Here is a 16,790-nt window from a genome sequence, read left to right as displayed (position 1 = left end):
GTCTCTCCTCCTCTCTCTCTCTCCCACCCCCCTGCTATCCTAACCTGACTTCATCTGTCACAATAAGCATATTAGCAACAATGAGCCCACAATGTTCACAAGAGAAAATATAACCTGGGTATAATTCGTCAAATCTGGTTCGCCAATTGTAGCATTAACAGCGCCAACATTGGTGACGCCAAAATTACTTTAGAGTGTAAACTAATTCATCGTGGACACACACCAAGTTGATGACTCTGGCAGCGCCACTATCATCAACTATGTCAACCAGAGAACCACGCACATCAACCAGCAATGACAACCAGCACCACCACCCTAACCTAACCTACCCTAACCTAACCTAACCTACCCTAACCTAACCTAACCTAACCTAACCTAACCTAACCTAACCTACCCTAACCTAACCTACCCTAACCTAACCTAACCTAACCTAACCTACCCTAACCTAACCTACCCTAACCTAACCTAACCTAACCTAACCTAACCTAACCTAACCTTGAAATATTTTCGGGACTTAGCGTCCCCACGGCCCGGTCGTCGACCATGCCTCCTGGTTGTTGGACTTTTCAACCAGGCTGTTGGATGGGGCTGCTCGCAGCCTGACGTATGAATCACAGCCTGGTGGATCAGGTATCTTTTGGAGGTGTTTATCAAGTTCTCTCTCTTGAACACTGTGAAGGGTCGGCCAGTTATGTCCCTTATGTGTAGTGGAAGCGTGTTGAACAGTCTCGGGCCTCTGATGTTGATAGTTCTCTCTTGAACACTGTGAGGGGTCGGCCAGTTATGTCCCTTATGTGTAGTGGAAGCGTGTTGAACAGTCTCGGGCCTCTGATGTTGATAGTTCTCTCTTGAACACTGTGAGGGGTCGGCCAGTTATGTCCCTTATGTGTAGTGGGAGCGTGTTGAACAGTCTCGGGCCTCTGATGTTGATAGTTCTCTCTTGAACACTGTGAGGGGTCGGCCAGTTATGTCCCTTAAGTGTAGTGGAAGCGTGTTGAACAGTCTCGGGCCTCTGATGTTGATAGTTCTCTCTTGAACACTGTGAGGGATCGGCCAGTTATGTCCCTTATGTGTAGTGGAAGCGTGTTGAACAGTCTCGGGCCTCTGATGTTGATAGTTATCTCTTGAACACTGTGAGGGGTCGGCCAGTTATGTCCCTTATGTGCAGTGGAAGCGTGTTGAACAGTCTCGGGCCTCTGATGTTGATAGTTCTCTCTTGAACACTGTGAGGGGTCGGCCAGTTATGTCCCTTATGTGTAGTGGAAGCGTGTTGAACAGTCTCGGGCCTCTGATGTTGATAGTTCTCTCTCAGAGTACCTGTTGCACCTTTGCTCTTCAACGGGGGTATTCTGCACATCCTGCCATGTCTTCTGGTCTCATGTGGTGTTATTTCTGTGTGCAGGTTTGGGACCAGCCCCTCTAATATTTTCCACGTGTAAATTATTATGTATCTCTCCCGCCTGCGCTCAAGGGGAGTACAGATTTAGGCTCTTTAGTCGGTCCCAGTAATTTAGATGTTTTACTGAGTGGATTCTAGCAGTAAAGGATCTCTGCACGCTCTCCAGGTCAGCAATTTCTTCAGCTTTGAAAGGGGCTGTCATTGTGCAGCAGTACTCCACTCTAGAGAGCACAAGCGTCTTGAAGAGTATCATCATCGGTATAGCATCTCTAGTGTGAAAAGTTCTTGTTAACAGAGTCGTACTGCTTCCTCAGTAGCTCGCTCATTTCGTTGTTGTCATCGGTGAAAGTTCCATCTCCCTTTCGCAGGGGCCCGATACTAGATGTGGTTTTTGATCTTGATTTTGCATAGGAGAAAAAATATTTCGGATTTCTCTCTATTTCACTGATGGCCTTTTGCTCTCTTTGCCTCTCCTGGGTTTTGTATGATTCTTGTAGCTTGAGTTCAATTGTTTCTATTTCTCTACCTAACCTTCTTCGCCGTTCTTGTTCGTACGTTCATCTAACCTAACCTAACTTAACCTAACCTAACCTAACCTAACCTAACCTAACCTAACCTAACCTAACCAAACCTAACCTAACCTAACCTAACCTAACCCTACCTAACCTAACCTAACCTAACCTAACCTAACCTAAGAGAGAAATCCGAAATATTTTATCTCCTATGCAAAATCAAGATCAAAAACCACATCTAGTATCGGGCCCCTGCGAAAGGGAGATGGAACTTTCACCGATGACAACAACGAAATGAGCGAGTTACTGAGGAAGCAGTACGACTCTGTTTTCAGCGAGCCATTAAATGCACTAAAGATTGATAACCTTAATGAATTTTTCATGGATATGATACCAAAATCAAATCATATATCAGACGTCGCCCTATCCCCACTAGATTTTGAAGAAGCCATAAACAGTATGCCTATGCACTCTGCACCAGGCCCGGATTCTTGGAACTCCATATTCATCAAGAACTGTAAAAAACCACTATCGCAGGCCCTTCACATTCTGTGGAGACAAAGCCTAGATACTGGCGTTATCCCTGACATACTAAAAACAGCAGAGATAGCACCACTTCATAAAGGAGGAAATAAGGCAGAGGCAAAAAATTACAGACCGATAGCACTAACATCGCACGTCATAAAAATTTTTGAGAGAGTGCTAAGAAGTAAGATCACAAAATACATGGAATCACAGCATCTCCATAACCCCGGACAACATGGTTTCAGAACAGGGCGCTCTTGCCTGTCGCAGTTGCTGGACCACTATGATATGGCATTAGATGCTATGGAAGACAAACAAAACGCTGATGTAATTTACACAGATTTCGCAAAAGCTTTTGATAAATGTGACCATGGTGTTATTGCACATAAAATGCGTTCAAAAGGAATTACGGGAAAATAGGCAGACGGATCTACAATTTCCTGACTAACAGAACCCAATGTGTAATAGTCAACAAAATAAAATCCAGCCCATCAACCGTGAAGAGCTCAGTCCCCCCAGAGTACTGTGCTTGCTCCAGTACTTTTTCTCATCCTCATATCGGACATAGACCAGAACACAACCTATAGCACTGTATCATCCTTTGCAGATGACAATAGGATCTTCATGAGAGTAGGCAACATAGAGGACACGGCAAACCTCCAGTCAGATGTAGATCAGGTCTTTCTATGGGCTACAGAAAATAATATGGTGTTTAACGAGGATAAGTTCCAGCTCATGCGCTATGGAAAAATTGAAAATATAAAAACAGAAACCACGTACAAAACTCAGTCAAATCATAACATAGAACGAAAATGCAATGTAAAGGATCTGGGTGTACTCATGTGGGAAGACCTTACCTTTAAAGAACACAATAAAGTAGCCGTTACAACTGCAAGAAAAATGACAGGTTGGATAACAAGAACTTTTCACACTAGAGATGCTATACCGATGATGATACTTTTCAAAACGCTTGTGCTCTCTAGAGTGGAGTACTGCTGCACAATGACAGCACCTTTCAAAGCTGGAGAAATTGCTGACCTGGAGAGCGTGCAGAGATCCTTTACTGCTAGAATCCACTCAGTAAAAACATCTAAATTACTGGGACCGACTAAAGAGCCTAAATCTGTACTCCCTTGAGCGCAGGCGGGAGAGATACATAATAATTTACACGTGGAAAATAATTGAGGGGCTGGTCCCAAACCTGCACACAGAAATAACACCACATGAGACCAGAAGACATGGCAGGATGTGCAGAATACCCCCGTTGAAAAGCAGAGGTGTAACAGGTACTCTGAGAGAGAACTCTATCAACATCAGAGGCCCGAGACTGTTCAACACGCTTCCACTACACATAAGGGACATAACTGGCCGACCCCTCACAGTGTTCAAGAGAGAACTATCAACATCAGAGGCCCGAGACTGTTCAACACGCTTCCACTACACATAAGGGACATAACTGGCCGACCCCTCACAGTGTTCAAGAGAGAACTGGATAAGCACCTCCAAAGGATACGTGATCAACCGGGCTGTGACTCATACGTCAGGCTACGAGCAGCCGCGTCTAACAGCCTGGTTGATCAGTCCAGCAACCAGGAGGCCTGGTCGACGACCGGGCCGCGGGGACACTAAGCTCCGGAAGCACCTCAAGGTAACCTAACCTTCTTCGCCGTTCTTGTTGGTACGTTCAACTAACCTAACCACAATCCCCGTTACCACCACCTCTACCATCACCACCACTACTCCCCCCCAGCACCAACACCAAGCCACACCCCCCCCCCCCTGTGACAGGCGCCAGTGGATCTTATCTCCTGAGCGAGAAGAACAAAAGTTTGTTCTTGTTGAGAAGTGAACATGGGTGACGGCCCCCCCCTCGCCCCCTCCCCCCCCCCCCTCTCTCTCTCTCTCTCTCTCTCTCTCTCTCTCTCTCTCTCTCTCTCTCTCTCTCTCTCTCTCTCTCTCTCTCTCTCTCTCTCTCTCTCTCTCTCTCTCTCTCACTCTCTCTCTCTCTCTCTCTCTCTCTCTCTCTCTCTCTCTCTCTCACCCTCGAACCAGAACCAGGGTGACAGCCAAGCACAGGAGCCTCGTGTGTGGTCAACAGCTTGACTTCTTAACGAGGTCATTCCTCTCCATTGATTACCCATTAGGGAGAGGTCAGCTCCCCTGCATCAAGGCTGCTCCCCCCTTACCCATTGCCTTCCCTCCCCTTACCTCCCTTCCCTCCCTCCCTCCCTCCCTCCCTCCCCTTCCCTAAAGTAGATCAAGCTAAAAAATTATTCACTAAACGCCAAACAGAGATTAAGTGGTTCCAAATTGAACATCTTAAGGGTCAAAGACACTCGGACAATGTAATTGATTGATCCCTTCACTGAACAATGAGTATGAATGTTGATCAATGAACAGTGGTGCATTGAAACTTCGTTCAAAGCATGTCACATTAATTTTAGGCATCGAAACGTTTCATGAATATGACGTTATATATGACGTAAATCTGACGTTGATAGTGTGGTTATAAACGTTAATAGTATATGCGTCAGCATTTACCAATTTACCATTATATGCCAGCACCCAACACCAACAGGCCCGTTGATCATTCGATGATATCTGGCTTTTTTAGGTTATTAAAGCGCGGAGAGTTGTACTCTGTGTTCAATGGACTCAAAATGGCAATGCATTATACCTGAGGACAGGTAAGGGTAGGTTAGGTTAGGTTAGGTTAGGTTAGGTTAGGTTAGGTTAGGTTAGGCTAGGTTAGGTTAGGTTTGGGTAGGTTAGGTTAGGTTAGGCTAGGTTAGGTTAGGTTTGATTAGGCTAGGTTAGGTTAGGTTAGGTTAGGTTAGGTTAGGTTAGGGTAGGTTAGGTTAGGTTAGGTTAGGGTAGGTTAGGTTAGGTTAGGTTAGGTTAGGTTTGATTAGGCTAGGTTAGGTTAGGTTAGGTTAGGTTTGATTAGGCTAGGTTAGGTTAGGGTAGGTTACGTAAGGTTAGGTTAGGTTTGGTTAAGTTAGGTTTGATTAGGTTAGGTTACCTGGTTGATGGGGTTCTGGGAGTTCTTCTACTGCCCAAGCCCGACCCGAGGCCAGGCTTGACTTGTGAGAGTTTGGTCCACCAGGCTGTTGCTTGGAGCGGCCCGCAGGCCCACATACCCACCACAGCCCGGCCTGAGGCCAGGCTTGACTTGTGAGAGTTTGGTCCACCAGGCTGTTGCTTGGAGCGGCCCGCAGGCCCACATACCCACCACAGCCCGGCCCGAGGCCAGGCTTGACTTGTGAGAGTTTGGTCCACCAGGCTGTTGCTTGGAGCGGCCTGCAGGCCCACATACCCACCACAGCCCGGCCCGAGACCAGGCTTGACTTGTGAGAGTTTGGTCCACCAGGCTGTTGCTTGGAGCGGCCTGCAGGCCCACATACCCACCACAGCCCGGCCCGAGGCCAGGCTTGACTTGTGAGAGTTTGGTCCACCAGGCTGTTGCTTGGAGCACAGTTAAACACAAGACAAAGATAGAGAAAATTCAGAGGTATGCCACCAGACTAGTTCCAGAACTGAGAGGTTTGAGCTACGAGGAAAGGCTAAAGGAACTATACCTCACGGCAGTGGAAGACAGAAGAGTTTGGGGAGACATGATCACCATCTACAAAATTTTCAGGGAAATTGACAGGGTGGACAAAGACAATTTTTTTAGAATGGGTTACATACGAACAAGGGGAGACAGGTGGAAACTGAGTACCCAGATGAGCCACAGAGACGTTAGAAACAACTTTTTCAGTGTCAGAGTAGTTAGTGAACTGAATGCACTAAGAATGTTGTGGAGGCTCGGGGTTTGAAGGCTGAGTGGTCAGCGCTCGTTATTCGTAGTCCTAGGATCCGGGAATCGATCCCCGGCTGAGGCAGAAACAAATGGGCGTAGTGTCTTTCACCCTGATGCTCTGTTTACCTAGCAGTAAATAGATACCTGGGAGTTAGACAGCTGCCACAGGCTACTTCCTGTGTGTGTATGTTGAAAAAACAAATGATTGACAGTTAAGAGGCGGGCTCCAAAGAGCCAGAACTCAACCCCCGCATTCACAACAAGGTGAGTACAACTAGATGAGTACACACCCACACTCACACTCACTTTTACTCATTATTTTTTGCGAATTTTATCACGTATCTTCGCGCCATTTAACAGGAGATATGAGGCCATGATCTGCGCTAGTTACCCGAGTCTGGAAAATGCTGGCAGTTCACTCCTGCGTTCACAGCGGCAGAACTCTTGGCTCACTGCGTTCACAGCAGCAGAACTCTTGGCTCACTGCGTTCACAGCGCCAGAACTCTTGGCTCACTGCGTTCACAGCAGCAGAACTCTTGGCTCACTGCGTTCACAGTGGCAGAACTCTTGGCTCACTGCGTTCACAGCGCCAGAACTCTTGGCTCACTGCGTTCACAGCGGCAGAACTCTTGGCTCACTGCGTTCACAGCGGCAGAACACTTGGCTCACTGCGTTCACAGCGGCAGAACTCTTGGCTCACTGCGTTCACAGCGGCAGAACTCTTGGGCTCACTGCGTTCACAGCGGCAGAACTCTTGGGCTCACTGCGTTCACAGCGGCAGAACTCTTGGCTCACTGCGTTCACAGCGGCAGAACTCTTGGGCTCACTGCGTTCACAGCGGCAGAACTCTTGGGCTCACTGCGTTCACAGCGGCAGAACTCTTGGCTCACTGCGTTCACAGCGGCAGAACTCTTGGCTCACTGCGTTCACAGCGGCAGAACTCTTGGGCTCACTGCGGTCACTTCCAGATGAGGAGGAAGGTGCAGAAAATGGGAGTGGGGGCAAGACAGAGAAAACGGCCCTCTAATAAATGAGAGTAAAGGGGAGACTGCGATATTATTTTTATACGTAGGTTTCTGTCGCAGTAGAGGAAGAAGGGGGTTATTGAGGCCCTCTCGAGGTTAAGGATTTATTAAGATTTATTAAGGATTTATTAAGGATTTATTAGATTTATTAAGGCCCTCACGATGCTAACTACTGGCCTTCATCATGATACATTCCACAACAGTTGCCTAACTCCGGTACAGAGGGGCATGAGGTAAAAGGGGGGTGCTCAGACATTTATTTTCCTCCTTGGAATCGAACCTGGGATTCGGTTTTTGAGTCGAGGATGTAGACCACTTTGGGGGAGCACTAGCAGTGTGTGTCCGGGGGATGTGTCCGGGGATGTGTCCGGGGTGTGTGTCCGGGGGATGTGTCCGGGGATGTGTCCGGGGGATGTGTCCGGGGGATGTGTCCGACTACGAATCCGAAGCGCTGTCCACTCAGCCGTCAGACGCCCTGTAGCTAGCTCTAATTTGTTCACTATATCGCTATATCTTCCTCTACTTACCTGTAGTTTACCTGTAGAAGGTCTTGAGAGTCCTGTTCACCGCTGTTCAAGAAGAACTATTAATAACACGTTGGAATACCAGAAAGAATTACCACTAGAACAAAGTTATTTCTTAAGAAAGAACAGTCTTTATAAATGACTCATCAGAAGCGAGGCTAATTGGTAGTTAGGGCCGTTAATAATCATGTCATTAAGGCCTAACTACACCCCGATCGTCATGAAGGTCTAACTACCCCCGGTAGGCCTATTAACTAGGCCTATCAACACTGGCGGACCATTAAGAGGGAGGAAACGTACCCTCCCTTAGGGAACACTGAGGGATGGAACACTGAGGGAGGGAACACTGAGGGAGGGAACACTGAGGGAGGGAACACTGAGGGAGGGAACACTGAGGGAGGGAACACTGAGGGAGGGGGAACACTGAGGGAGGGAACACTGAGGGAGGGAACACTGAGGGAGGGAACACTGAGGTAGGGAACACTGAGGGAGGGAACACTGAGGGAGGGAACACTGAGGGAGGGAACACTGAGGTAGGGAACACTGAGGGAGGGGGAACACTGAGGGAGGGAACACTGAGGGAGGGAACACTGAGGAAGGGAACACTGAGGGAGGGAACACTGAGGGAGGGAACACTGAGGGAGGGAACACTGAGGGAGGGAATACAGAGGGAGGGAACACTGAGGGAGGGAACACTGAGGGAGGGAACACCGAGGGAGGGAACACTGAGGGAGGGAACACTGAGGGAGGGAACACTGAGGGAGGGAACACTGAGGGAGGGAACACTGAGGGAGGGAACACTGAGGGAGGGAACACTGAGGGAGGGAACACTGAGGGAGGGAACACTGAGGGAGGGAATACTGAGGGAGGGAACACTGAGGGAGGGAACACTGAGGGAGGGAACACCGAGGGAGGGAACACTGAGGGAGGGAACACTGAGGGAGGGAACACTGAGGGAGGGAACACTGAGGGAGGGAACACTGAGGGAGGGAACACTGAGGGAGGGAACACTGAGGGAGGGAACACTGAGGGAGGGAACACTGAGGGAGGGAACACTGAGGGAGGGAACACTGAGGGAGGGAACACTGAGGGAGGGAACACTGAGGGAGGGAACAGTGAGGGAGGGAACACTGAGGGAGGGAACACTGAGGGAGGGAACACTGAGGGAGGGAACACTGAGGAAGGGAACACTGAGGGAGGGAACACTGAGGTAGGGAACACTGAGGGAGGGAACACTGAGGGAGGGAACACTGAGGGAGGGAACACTGAGGGAGGGAACACTGAGGGAGGGAACACTGAGGGAGGGAACACTGAGGGAGGGAACACTGAGGGAGGGAACACTGAGGGAGGGAACACTGAGGGAGGGGGAACACTGAGGGAGGGAACACTGAGGGAGGGAACACTGAGGGAGGGAACACTGAGGGAGGGAACACTGAGGGAGGGAACACTGAGGGAGGGAACACTGAGGGAGGGAACACTGAGGGAGGGAACACTGAGGGAGGGGGAACACTGAGGGAGGGAACACTGAGGGAGGGAACACTGAGGGAGGGAACACTGAGGGAGGGAACACTGAGGGAGGGAACACTGAGGGAGGGGAGGGAACACTGAGGGAGGGTGAACACTGAGGGAGGGTGAACACTGAGGGAGGGAACACTGAGGGAGGGAACACTGAGGGAGGGAACACTGAGGGAGGGAACACTGAGAGAGGGAACACTGAGGGAGGGAACACTGAGGGAGGGAACACTGAGGGAGGGAACACTGAGGGAGGGGAGGGAACACTGAGGGAGGGAACACTGAGGGAGGGAACACTGAGGGAGGGAACACTGAGGGAGGGGAGGGAACACTGAGGGAGGGAACACTGAGGGAGGGAACACTGAGGGAGGGAACACTGAGGGAGGGAACACTGAGGGAGGGAACACTGAGGGAGGGGGAACACTGAGGGAGGGAACACTGAGGGAGGGAACACTGAGGGAGGGGACACTGAGGGAGGGGGAACACTGAGGGAGGGAACACTGAGGGAGGGAACACTGAGGGAGGGAACACTGAGGGAGGGAACACTGAGGGAGGGAACACTGAGGGAGGGAACACTGAGGGAGGGAACACTGAGGGAGGGAACACTGAGGGAGGTAACACTGAGGGAGGGAACACTGAGGGAGGGAACACCGAGGGAGGGAACACTGAGGGAGGGAACACTGAGGGAGGGGGAACACTGAGGGAGGGAACACTGAGGGAGGTAACACTGAGGGAGGGAACACTGAGGGAGGGAACACCGAGGGAGGGAACACTGAGGGAGGGAACACTGAGGGAGGGGGAACACTGAGGGAGGGAACACTGAGGGAGGTAACACTGAGGGAGGGAACACTGAGGGAGGGAACACCGAGGGAGGGAACACTGAGGGAGGGAACACTGAGGGAGGGGGAACACTGAGGGAGGGAACACTGAGGGAGGTAACACTGAGGGAGGGAACACTGAGGGAGGGGGAACACTGAGGGAGGGAACACTGAGGGAGGGAACACTGAGGGAGGGAACACTGAGGGAGGGAACACTGAGGGAGGGGGAACACTGAGGGAGGGAACACTGAGGGAGGGAACACTGAGGGAGGGAACACTGAGGGTGGGAACACTGAGGGAGGGAACACTGAGGGAGGGAACACTGAGGGAGGGAACACTGAGGGAGGGAACACTGAGGGAGGGAACACTGAGGGAGGGAACACTGAGGGAGGGAACACTGAGGGAGGGAACACTGAGGGAGGTAACACTGAGGGAGGGAACACTGAGGGAGGGAACACCGAGGGAGGGAACACTGAGGGAGGGAACACTGAGGGAGGGGGAACACTGAGGGAGGGAACACTGAGGGAGGTAACACTGAGGGAGGGAACACTGAGGGAGGGAACACCGAGGGAGGGAACACTGAGGGAGGGAACACTGAGGGAGGGGGAACACTGAGGGAGGGAACACTGAGGGAGGTAACACTGAGGGAGGGAACACTGAGGGAGGGAACACTGAGGGAGGGAACACTGAGGGAGGGAACACTGAGGGAGGGAACACTGAGGGAGGGAACACTGAGGGAGGGAACACTGAGGGAGGGAACACTGAGGGGGGGAACACTGAGGGAGGGAACACTGAGGGAGGGAACACTGAGGGAGGGAACACTGAGGGAGGGGACACTGAGGGAGGGAACACTGAGGGAGGGAACACTGAGGGAGGGAACACTGAGGGAGGGAACACTGAGGGAGGGAACACTGAGGGAGGGGACACTGAGGGAGGGAACACTGAGGGAGGGAACACTGAGGGAGGGAACACTGAGGGAGGGAACACTGAGGGAGGGAACACTGAGGGAGGGGAGGGAAGGGGCCACCCTCCCCACATAACACACTAAGGGTTCCCCCATTATATGTCCCGGGACTAAGCCACAGAAATTTATAAGTATTGTGGTGACTCAAGTTTACACCTCCCTCTTGTTAATATATGTTTGTTAAACTTACTCCCTCCCTTCCTCCTTCCCTATAACCCCTCTCCATCACTCTCCCTCCCTGTAACCACTCTCCATCACTCTCCCTCCCTGTAACCACTCTCCATCACTCTCCCTCCCTGTAACCACTCTCCATCCCTGTAACCACTCTCCATCACTCTCCTTCCCTATAACCCCTCTCCATCACTCTCCCTCCCTGTAACCACTCTCCATCACTCTCCCTCCCTGTAACCACTCTCCATCACTCTCCCTCCCTGTAACCACTCTCCATCCCTGTAACCACTCTCCATCACTCTCCTTCCCTATAACCCCTCTCCATCACTCTCCCTCCCTGTAACACTCTCCATCACTCTCCCTCCCTGTAACACTCTCCATCACTCTCCTTCCCTATAACCCCTCTCCATCACTCTCCCTCCCTGTAACACTCTCCATCACTCTCCCTCCCTGTAACACTCTCCCTCCCTGTAACCACTCTCCATCACTCTCCTTCCCTGTAACCACTCTCCATCACTGTCCCTCCCTGTAACCACTCTCCATCCCTGTAACCACTCTCCATCACTCTCCTTCCCTGTAACCACTCTCCATCACTCTCCCTCCCTATAACCCCTCTCCATCACTCTCCCTCCCTGTAACACTCTCCATCCCTGTAACCACTCTTCATCACTCTCCTTCCCTCCCTGTAACCCCTCTCCATCACTCTCCCTCCCTGTAACCCCTCTCCATCACTCTCCCTCCCTGTAACCACTCTCCATCCCTGTAACCACTCTCCATCACTCTCCTTCCCTGTAACACTCTCCATCACTCTCCCTCCCTGTAACCCCTCTCCATCACTCTCCCTCCCTGTAACCACTCTCCATCACTCTCCCTCCCTGTAACACTCTCCATCCCTGTAACCACTCTCCATCACTCTCCTTCCCTGTAACACTCTCCATCACTCTCCCTCCCTCCCTGTAACCACTCTCCATCACTCTCCCTCCCTGTAACCCCTCTCCATCACTCTCCCTCCCTATAACCACTCTCCATCACTCTCCCTCCCTCCCTGTAACTACTCTCCATCACTCTCCCTCCCTGTAACCCCTCTCCATCACTCTCCCTCCCTGTAACACTCTCCATCACTCTCCCTCCCTCCCTGTAACCAATCTCCATCACTCTCCCTCCCTATAACCACTCTCCATCACTCTCCCTCCCTCCCTGTAACACTCTCCATCACTCTCCCTCCCTATAACCACTCTCCATCACTCTCCCTCCCTCCCTGTAACACTCTCCATCACTCTCCCTCCCTATAACCCCTCTCCATCACTCTCCCTCCCTATAACCCCTCTCCATCACTCTCCCTCCCTATAACCCCTCTCCATCACTCTCCCTCCCTATAACCCCTCTCCATCACTCTCCCTCCCTATAACCCCTCTCCATCACTCTCCCTCCCTGTAACCCCTCTCCATCACTCTCCCTCCCTGTAACCACTCTCCATCCCTGTACCCACTCTCCATCACTCTCCTTCCCTGTAACACTCTCCATCACTCTCCCTCCCTGTAACCCCTCTCCATCACTCTCCCTCCCTGTAACCACTCTCCATCACTCTCCCTCCCTGTAACACTCTCCATCCCTGTAACCACTCTCCATCACTCTCCTTCCCCTGTAACACTCTCCATCACTCTCCCTCCCTCCCTGTAACCACTCTCCATCACTCTCCCTCCCTGTAACCCCTCTCCATCACTCTCCCTCCCTATAACCACTCTCCATCACTCTCCCTCCCTCCCTGTAACTACTCTCCATCACTCTCCCTCCCTGTAACCCCTCTCCATCACTCTCCCTCCCTGTAACACTCTCCATCACTCTCCCTCCCTCCCTGTAACCAATCTCCATCACTCTCCCTCCCTATAACCACTCTCCATCACTCTCCCTCCCTCCCTGTAACACTCTCCATCACTCTCCCTCCCTATAACCACTCTCCATCACTCTCCCTCCCTCCCTGTAACACTCTCCATCACTCTCCCTCCCTATAACCCCTCTCCATCACTCTCCCTCCCTATAACCCCTCTCCATCACTCTCCCTCCCTATAACCCCTCTCCATCACTCTCCCTCCCTATAACCCCTCTCCATCACTCTCCCTCCCTATAACCCCTCTCCATCACTCTCCCTCCCTATAACCCCTCTCCATCACTCTCCCTCCCTATAACCCCTCTCCATCACTCTCCCTCCCTCCCTGTAACACTCTCCATCACTCTCCCTCCCTATAACCCCTCCTATAACACAAACATCACATAATTAACACCCAGAACCCTTCCAATGCCCCTCAACCACCGACCACTAATTAATTACCAGTATGTTGCATAATTCAGAATTGGCAACTGGTCAACAAACTGTATTGCCAATTACAGGACGCCAAACACCTTTGGAGTGCCCGGCACTCCTTGACCTGAGGGTGAGTGCCTCAGACTGGCACTTAATGGGAAGTGCCATTGGACGGGTCGAGGAATCGAGCCACCATTCCCAAGTGCAGGTCAGCTCCTTCGACTAGTTTAAAGAGTGCAGAAACAGGTCTTGGTGTGAATATATGGATCAGAGACAGACTAACGTGGGAGATGTACTCTAAGGGGGTTCTAGGGTAGGATATTGGGGGTATAAACCGGATAGGGTCCATTGTGTGGACCGGATACAGTCGAGTATGGGCCGCGATAGACCGGATAGGGTGCATTGTGTGGGCCGATAGAGTCGATTATGGTCCGCGATAGACCGGATAGGGTCCATTGTGTGGACCGGATACAGTCGATTATGGTCCGTGATAGACCGGATAGTATCCATTGAGTGGGCCGGATAGAGTCAAGTATGGTCCGTGATAGACCGGATAGTATCCATTGAGTGGGCCAGATAGAGTCAAGTATGGTCCGCGACAGACCGGATAGGGTCCATTGCGAGGGCCGAATAGAGTCAAGTAATGTTCCGTGATAGACCGGATAGATCACGAGGAACCCGTCTATTGTAACGGGGATTAATTAGACTAGGGAAACTATTTCACTGTAATTTAAAGAAAGTGAACCTCTAGTTTCTTAGTCAATTGTCCATAGTTCTGTTGTTATGTAGGAGTGACATGTATGTAAGCTTGTGTAGCCCTTATTTGGGGCCTGCTGTGTCTCAAGGAGCCGGCTGGCCCGTCTCAAGGAGCCGGCTGGCCCGTCTCAAGGAGCCGGATGGATAGCTGGAGATTCATATGACACATGGAAAATAATATACTAAGCTCTGGGAAAGTAATATAGTCAATATTCCTCAATAAACATCAACACTCCATCACTCTCCCTCCCTCTAGACATTCACTCTCCATCACTCTCACAAGGGCATTCACTCTCCATCACTCTCACAAGAGCATTCACTCTCCATCACTCTCACATGAGCATTCACTCTCTCAGTTATTTTTTACAGAAACACAATGCCAGTGTTTCTGGCTGTCTCTCTCTCTCTCTCTCTCTCTCTCTCTCTCTCTCTCTCTCTCTCCCTCTCTCTCTCTCTCTCTCTCTCTCTCTCTCTCTCTCTCTCTCTCTCTCTCTCTCTCTCTCTCTCCTCTCATTCTATCAGTTTATTTTGAACCCCATTAGATCGGATCAAAGGGAGACCTTACCTTAGATCCTCCCTTAGGCAAGGGCTCCATCTGGGACTATCCCACAAGGGCTCCATCTGGGACTATCCCACAAGGACTCCATCTGGGACTATCCCACAAGGACTCCATCTGGGACTATCCCACAAGGCCTCCATCTGGGACTATCCCACAAGGACTCCATCTGGGACTATCCCACAAGGCCTCCATCTGGGACTATCCCACAAGGACTCCATCTGGGACTATCCCACAAGGGCTCCATCTGGGACTATCCCACAAGGGGCTCGAGCTATGAGGAAGCATCAGCTGCGGTTTTCATTTAGAGAGGATAGTCCCCCCCTCCCCTGCTGTCAGCAGTTGATGTGGTATTGGAAGGGGCGGTTGTTAGCCTCCGGGGTGTTGATAGATTGGCTGCCTCAATGTGCTGGCCCCTGGAAGGCTTCCTGCTGCTGGATGATTGATGGATGTGAGGAGGTGAAGGGGGTTGAGTGAGGGAATTGATTGCATGGCGTTTATTGCATTCACACACACACACACGCGCGTGTGTGTGGATACAGTCTAACACACACACACATGCACTCATATCAGGCTCACCGCACTCTAAGGATAGGGTGCGGTAGGCCGCAAGCCGCACCCTAATGATGGGTTGATACTGATCTTGAGGTTATCTTGAGATGATTTCGGGGCTTTAGTGTCCCCCGCGGCCCGGTCCTCGACCAGGCCTGCACCCCCAGGAAGCAGCCCGTGACAGCTGACTAACACCCAGGTACCTATTTTACTCCTAGGTAACAGGGGCATAGGGTGAAAGAAACTCTGCCCATTGTTTCTCGCCGGCGCCTAGGATCGAACCCAGGACCACATGATCACAAGTCCAGCGTGCTGTCCGCTCGGCCGACCGGCTCCCAGAGCTCATCAACATAACTAACAAACATATATCTAATGTTTACAACAAACTCATTCCTCTGAAGTGTCGATATATATATATATATATATATATATATATATATATATATATATATATATATATATATATATATATATATATATATATATATATATATATATATATATATATATTTCTTTTACTCTCAAAATTCCTTGATTTATTGAGTTAATATAACACTGTGTACGTTCCTCTTATATATTTAATACTCTTAAGTAATGTTATTTTCAGGTTTTGGTGACTTTTTTGAATCGTAATAAATTATTTTTTAGGGTTTTATATATTAATAAATGTAATTGTCAAACTCTCTGAATATCTGTTATGGAATTTTGGGTTGCAGGAGAATTATTGGAACCCAGTTTGGCTTTTACGAGGCCATAGTTTACCTGAAACTTTCTTTATACCTCTCTAAGTTGACTTTAAGAGACTTTCTCAAGAATAACACTTACTAAAGAACCATCCGGCTCAAAGCTCAAAGCTCACATGCAAATGTAATTAATTTCAGGGGGAAAAAATGGCCGAATATTAGTCGTAAAAATTACTTGAATTTCAGAATCTTTTTAAGTGGGGAGTTTAAGTAATAACTTCAGGGATGTTAAGTGGAGGAGGAGCGCCATATCTTAAGTAGGAGCTGAGGCATCTAGCGAGTTCAGGAGTCTTAACCACGACCTAATACGTCGTATTTTGTACGTTTAAGTCTCCATTGTCTCCATGGTCGAGGCCTCTAGGGGCCTCGTAGCCTGGTTGATAGCGCGCAGGACTCGTAATTCTGTGGCGCGGGTTCGATTCCCGCACGAGACAGAAACAAATGGCCAAAGTTTCTTTCACCCTGAATGCCCCTGTTACCTAGCAGTAAATAGGTACCTGGGTGTTAGTCAGCTGTCACGGGCTGGGGGTGGAGGCCTGGTCGAGGACCGGGCCGCGGGGATACTAAAGCCCCGAAATCATCTCAAGATAACCTCAAGAAGATGGTTACAAACGACACTCCACTATGA

Source organism: Procambarus clarkii, chromosome 12 (genome assembly GCF_040958095.1).
Source record: "Procambarus clarkii isolate CNS0578487 chromosome 12, FALCON_Pclarkii_2.0, whole genome shotgun sequence".
In the NCBI taxonomy this organism is placed as follows: Eukaryota; Metazoa; Arthropoda; class Malacostraca; order Decapoda; family Cambaridae; genus Procambarus; species Procambarus clarkii.
This window is presented reverse-complemented; position numbering follows the sequence as displayed.